Raw genomic sequence first — 7,320 nt, 5'->3', positions numbered from 1 at the left:
AAAATAACAAGGATTACGAATAGCAAATCACTTGTGAATTAAACGATGGTAGCATAACATCTAGATCACCAACCAGCTAAGGGTCCATGAAAGACTAATTGTCCTAACAAAGTGCTACTACTTAAATAAGCAGAAAAGAAAACGGCAGTGCCAAAACAATGCACCTATAAAAGCCACACAAATTCTGGTGCATCTTTCCTATGCCTTACCACCGTTCTATAAAGATACATCTTATCTACCTTCTGCCTATCATCGAGGTTGAATTCCGTTTGCTCGCTTTCATTTATGATCTCAACGTTTAGGTTGGCATCTTCTTCGCAAGCGTCTTGCAGGCTCCAAGTGTAACTTCGCAAGAGGACATCCAAAGGGATCGCATTGTTTCATACTTTCCCATGTCCTCTAGAAGTGCTGCATCGCCAAAGGGGCAGTCCCTGATCTCTAGCTTGCGAAGTTTCTTACAACCATTCAACACATAAAGCATTCCTTTGTCACTATCACCAGCAAAAGCAATTGATAGCATCTCAAGCTGCTTGGCATGCATTCCTATGTAATAAAAAACCTGATCTGTCAGAAGACCGGTCATTGATAGCCGCTTCAAACCCTTGCAAGACCGAACAATTGCACCAAAACCTTCATCCAATGGCTGATTGGTTACAGGGTCAGGTTTTATGGGGTCGAGGATGCACAATCTGAAACGGATAAAGTTCTTACAGTTCTTGGCTACAGTTATGAGGGCAGCATTGGTCATCTGCTGACAGAAGTAGAGCAATGAATTGAGCTTTGGACATCCTGCAGATACAAGGACCAAACCTTCCTCTGTCACTGCAGCATTTCCGGCATCAAAAGGATCGGACGGGAAAACCCTCAATTCCTGCAACTCTTTACATGTTGAAGCTACAACCCCGAGTCCTTTGTCTCCAATACAATCCAGTATCTGCAACATTTGGAGTGTTAAACCATTTATTGTCAATTTGTCATTCAATTAGCCTAGACGGGCATGGTCAACCGGATAGCAAATTATTAAAAGACCATACCCATAGACGCTGAAGCTTCCTGCAGTGCTGAATCAGCTTTGTGAGCTCATTACTTTGAAGACCAGCAGCATAGCTCAGGTTCAAGAAGGTCAAGTTCTCACAAATTGGATAAATAGCCTGCATACAACGAGGGGCAACCTCCAAAAACCCTGATAAACTCCTGATCGAATTGCAACTTTGAATGGAAGCTTTCAATTTGTTATAGACCTCAGAAGCTTGATCGTGTACATAAGACCCAGTGCCCAAGTCCACCAGTTGAGGGGCTCGCATCAACAGCTTTTGGAGCGTATCAAAAGGTACTGCTCGGTTCAACCTCAAACTCTTGAGGTTGGGAGATCTTGCCACAAGTCTTTCAAGAGATGCTAAGTTTATTTCTCCTTTGAGGCAGGCGAAATTCAGGGAAACAAGAGACGTACAGCTCTCAGGAAAGCAACTAAGCCAATGGCCTCTGTGATCATCAACCTCGTTTTCTTGCAAATCTAGCTCCCTAAGTAACCTAGAACCAAATAACAGCAAACAGAGAAAACGAATTAAAAGCTACACTGTTAGACACTTCACTATCATATCCTGAAATATATAAATTATTGCAGCTAAGAAGATGCATAGTACAAGGAAACTTTGGTCACTTAAGCTGCACCTGTACAATTCACCAAATCAAGTAGCAAACCTATATATATAATATTTTTCTACAAGCTCATCAAAACAAATTGCAGTTGCAAATTGCAACCAGAAATAGCATCATCAGAATACTAAAACTCGGCCATAACAGCTAAGAGTTTCATAAACATCTAGTTATAGCAAAACCCAAATAAAAAGAGAATCGCCTTGAAAACAATCTTACCTACAATTGGCGGCAATAGCAGCAAGACCATCTGTGGTGAAACCTTCACAGCTAACGAGAACCAAAGACTTAAAATTCGGAAATGACTTGGACAGCAGCTCAAGGCTCTCATCCGACACGACCATTCTCTTAAGTCTAAGCTCTTCCAATCCAATTCTACTCTTAGCCATGGCTTTGATCCAAGGGTAAAGGAAGCCTCCCCAGTCATCTGGCACCAGATTAAAATCGGCAAAATGTGGCTTCCCTTTCAAAGTCAGTGACTTCAAACCTGGAAACCTGGCAATCAACCTCTCTGGATTGATGGAATAACAGTTTCCAATGAAAACCCTTTGCCTGCTGTACTTTTCGATCTTGTACCAGGATTTGCAAACCAAAGACACTGAGTTTCGGTCCTTGTGTGAGGTAATGAAATCGAACACGTGCTCTAAAACTTCATCTGGGAAATAATTCATGTTTATTGTTTTTCTACTTCCCCAGAACATAGAGAGTTTTTTTCACAACTTTTTCCCAAGAAAACGAAAAAAAATTACAATGAAAATGGAAGAGAACTTGATATAAAACTAAGAGAATGAGACCAGATCTGAAGATTTTAACCACGACCCATAGTGGGGGGAAAGATGAAGGTTTCACTTCAAAATATTTCGCATCTCTTTCAAGGACCCGAGTGAAAGAGAGTGAAAATCAACTCGAATTCTCTCAAGAAAATCTCAGATATTTTTGAAGTGAGAATGAAAGAAAAAAATGGATTCTTTCCAAAAAAAAACCAAAGAACTACAATTACATTACAGTTTTAAACGAGAAAATAAAACAAAGGAAAATCTGTGAAAGAAAACTTTTCACAGATCTGAAGAAGCTTTAGCTTCCAAAAGTGGAGAACTGTTATCTGAATCGAAATTTAATAATTTACAAACAAACAGAGAAAATTTATAAAATAAAAAGAAAACAGAAGAGAAGAGAAGAAAAGAAAAGTTTCCGCTTTCTCTGTCTTTCTTTCTTTCTTTCTTTCTTTCTTTCTTTCTTTCCTTCTCTCTACCAAAACCAAAAGCAAAACAGCTGAAATGTGTTCAACTTGAAAGAGAGAGAAAGAAAGAGAGCTAAACTGAAGTTACTAACCATGGTTGGTTTTTCCCAGCCAAGAGGGTTAAACCATGGTTAAATGATCGAAGGGTTGGTAGTGTCTTGACGACAGAATTAAGAGAATCTAGAACGTTGAAAAGCGTAGCATGCATGTGTCTTTATCTCTGGTTTCGAGTCACATAGTAAAAGTAAAGCGAGCAGTAGGCGATGGGGGGTGTCAGAGAAAAGAACAACCCTTCTTTTCAATGTAATGAAGATAACGCCACTCGCAGATAAGGTTTCTCACGCGCGCCTCTATAGGGTACTCGTTGTCCCACTCCACGACACCTCCATGTGAGTGGGGCATAGCCCAATGACACTCTGCCAGGTTGGTTTTAAATATTTTAGTATTCCTATTTTCATTTTTTCCCAAGCATTTGCTTATTAATGATGATTATTGTACAGTTATTTGATTTTAATGATTAAATTGGTATTAAAGATAATCCATTTAAATAGGTATAAATCGAATTTCCAAATGTATTTAGATAAAAAAAAAAGTAGATGGCTTATAAATTTTTTTATAATCACTCATATTTAATATATTAATTAATTATTTCAAATCAAGTATTATAGATATATATATTTTTGATTTGATTCTTCTAAAATAATTTATTTCATTTATGATATCCCATTCTAATAAGTTAACTAGTCGTTGTATAAACTTGTGAACTTTGAATATACTAGGAAATATTTAAACCTACGATATATTTTGTATGAAATAAAAGTATATTAAACTAAAGAACATACCTAGAGAACATATTAGGAAAAGGGTAATCAAGCAATAACAGACGGAAGAAGTGTGAAGAAACACAAAAGGGATCTCACACAAGTTTATACAACAAATCTCAACATGGACAAACGTAGCATTCCTTGCTTGATTTGTACGTTCAATCAAATAAGTAATGTCATATTCACTTATCGAAATTAAAAATCAAACAAATTTAAAATTTAATAATAATAGAGGGATCGCAATCATAAAATATAACAACATATACAAAAAAAAGAATAGTAATCTTAAATATCATTAATAAACAATTTAGAGAAGATGTATTGATTGGTAACTAATTTAGATTGTAATTAGTCACGAATGGTATAGGTACAAAAATATAAAATTTCTAAATATTTGGAAAAAAAATAAAAGTTTAAAAAATCGTAATAGAAAATTTAAAATTTATTGAAAGTTTCGAAACTCTTCGTCCAAATTCGATGCTTTAGCCTATGTCAGATAATTTATTCATTTTACTTATACTTTTTTTACTTTATTATTTTTTTACGTAATCTGTGTATGCGGATAAGCTGAATCCTGGATTTCTTTTAATCATTAGGATATTCAGTGGATAAAAACAAAGAGAATGATTTTGACAAAAGCTAAGTTTGCTTTAAATGCATATATACGTGCTTCAACTAAGAGTTTTGTTGATGATTGTAATTAGTAATTTTTTAGGATAATTAACATATTATGAGTTTTGATACCTAATAATAACGCATGCTCGTAGACAAAGATAACAGTTAATAATATAGATCAGGAATTTTAACTTTGTAATTGTATTATGCTAATGTAGTTTATGGGTTGATGTCACAGTCCATTGGTACTATATGAATCACTGAAAACAAAAGCATAAGAAAATTATTTACGCTGCTCAAATTAAAAATCATATCTTCACGAAACTTTGCTTAAAGAGAAACTAACTATAATATTTTAAGTAAAGTACACAAATGACCCCTCATGTAATCCTCTAGACTTGACCTATGCGTTATAATCAGATCTAGTAGATTACGATATAATTTCTTAAAATATTTTTCAATAATGTAAAACCATATTACGAATAAACATCTTTAAAAATATAGTTGATAACATTAAAATTCAATTCCAAATAAATAAAGTCGTAAAACTGAATAAAATAAAATATTCCAACATCATTATCAAAAGCAGTATAAACCATAAAACCAACATTTTTAAAATATAGGCACATGTCACCCAAAATAAAGGCAAATCGGAAGATAAAAGCATTACAACAAAAGGTACAATACGAATGTATTGGTCCTCCAAGTGCCAAGTACAGGTCGCCTATAAAAAATTATCTGAAATTGAGAAATTTGAGGGAGTGAGCTAGGGAGCTCATTGTGTTCAAACAGTGCAGAAATAAAACATACAATTTAGATTTCAAAACCAGATCATCAATAAAGTCATTAAAAGTCGGTAAAGTTTTCAAAATTAGTTCAATTCCAAATTGTGAAAACGTCAGTAGTGTTTCTAGCTTAAAAAATACAGATTCACCTTCTAACCAAACATTATATGCAGTTCCCCGTAACTGCATCCATAAAGACTTACCCTAGGTCCAAAGGGCATAGGTGGCAACCTAAGAAAGTACCTTGGGTCCATAAGGTCTTACCATAGCCGAAGCGTAGGTACCCACCTGAGAGGAGTGCCCTCAGACCCATAAGGACTTACCCAATGCACATAGCAGATGTGTCACCCTAAGGGAGTACCTTAGGGTCCATAAGGTCTTACCACTAGGTCCATTAGGCCAAGGAGCCCACCCAAGAGTCACCTTAGGTCCATAAGGAATTACTAGTTCGATCGATCTGAACATATATAAGGAATTACCAGTTTAACCGAGTTGAACATGCAGATACTTCATACTAAATCCCATAGTACCTCGGAGAAAAATATTTTTTCAGACAGTAACTAGTGGTAGCAAGAAATCAGAGTTCAAACATGTTTATTTATCAATAAAAACAGTAACCAAAGAACAATAATCAAACAATCAGACTTAAATCTTTGTGAATCAGAAATCAGATAAATCATACGAAAACAAGTCAAATAGATAGTCACATTGCAAATCAGATAAAACAATCATGTGCACATGGTATTTCAAACATATATTTAAAATAGGTATATGGCACACAAGGAACACACATCGCAAAAAGAAACAGTTATTATCGGAGTAGTATACTAAACTGAATATTTAACAGGGTTACAAAACTATACGAGTATTCATTGGCTCTTGTAGATGAGCTGATCGGGAGGAACCGGGTCGAGTAGTCGAACGATTAAGAGATACACGAGTACCTTAAATATATGATAACATTAATTAGTCTCTGACCCTTCAGTTAAATTAGATGCACTGAAATAAATACTTAATTAATATATACATGTTTGGGTTTAATGGTTAATTTGGAGGTTTTTGGGTTCAAATTTGGCAAAACAGACTTCGGATTCGGACTCAGGATGTCGAAAAAATAACATATAATTTTTCAGAAATTTTGACTTTTTTGTCAAAGTCAACAGTCAAACTGATCAAAAGTCAATGTCAACAGGTCTGGTTAACGAGCATGTCAATGGACAGGTCAAAGTCAACGATTCGAGTCAACGTCAGCGGTGTGGGTTTGTTCGGGTTGACTCAATTCGGTTCGGGTTGACTCAGACTGGTTCGACTTGACTCAAATTGGTTCTAGGGGATTCCAAGCCAGGCGAGGAGCCCCACGTGCATGCGATGGTGCGTGACGGCGGTGACGGGACGAGGGACGACTGTAGATCATTCTGAGAAAAAAAAATCAACAACAACAATTCACCAATAACCCAAAACAATACATTTTCAAGCCAAAAACTTGGAAAATAATCGAATCAAACGATCGAATGCTTACCAACGACGAATGATGAGAACGACAACGATGAAAGACAAACCAGGTTAGGTTTTAGGTGCATGACGTCGAGGAGTCTGGCTGTAGTGGCGGTAGTGCGAGCCGAAAAGCACGACAGACTGAATCGACGAATAATCGGGCGGCGAGGTCACGGGTTGTGTACACTCAATTCAGGTCAAACGGTGGTCGATTCGGGTCGTTGATGACTGAGGATTGGTCACGGGAGGACGCTGGTCACACTGATGGTGACGGCGCACACTGAAGACGACTGGATGGAGCAAATCGAGGAAAGGTGATGACGGTTAGGAAAATTTAGGGATTTTGGGGTTAATTCTCGAACGGGGTTTCTGTCTTGGTTCTCGGTTATAACCCAAACCAGATTATAATAAAATATATTTTTATTATTTTAGTAACAAATAGTGACCTAGGCTGGTTGGTATGGGTATGGGCAGTAACGTAGGGGTTTAGGGGTTCAACACCTCTCATCCACACCTTTCCCATTTTTTTTTAATTTTGGTGTCAAGAGAGTTATGTGAAATTACATGGCTAGTCTCCAAACTCTTTACATATTCAAATTTAACCCAAAAAACTTTAAAATTATTCATTTTTATTCCTTAATTAAATAAAATAAATTAATTGTATTTTAAATAAAATTTTAAGGTGTGACAATTCTCCTCCCCTTAA

General features: G+C 36.2%; 1 pseudogene; it reads right to left on the bottom strand.

Moving 5' to 3' along the window:
* On the bottom strand, positions 1-2,889 carry LOC120147709 (annotated as a pseudogene).
* Positions 2,890-7,320: the final 4,431 nt, after the last annotated feature.

The sequence above is a fragment of the Hibiscus syriacus genome, unplaced genomic scaffold (assembly GCF_006381635.1).
Source record: "Hibiscus syriacus cultivar Baekdansim isolate YM2019G1 unplaced genomic scaffold, ASM638163v2 tig00110940_pilon, whole genome shotgun sequence".
Taxonomy (NCBI): domain Eukaryota; kingdom Viridiplantae; phylum Streptophyta; class Magnoliopsida; order Malvales; family Malvaceae; genus Hibiscus; species Hibiscus syriacus.
The sequence above is the reverse complement of the archived record's forward strand: the minus strand, read 5'-3'. Positions and strand labels throughout refer to the sequence as shown.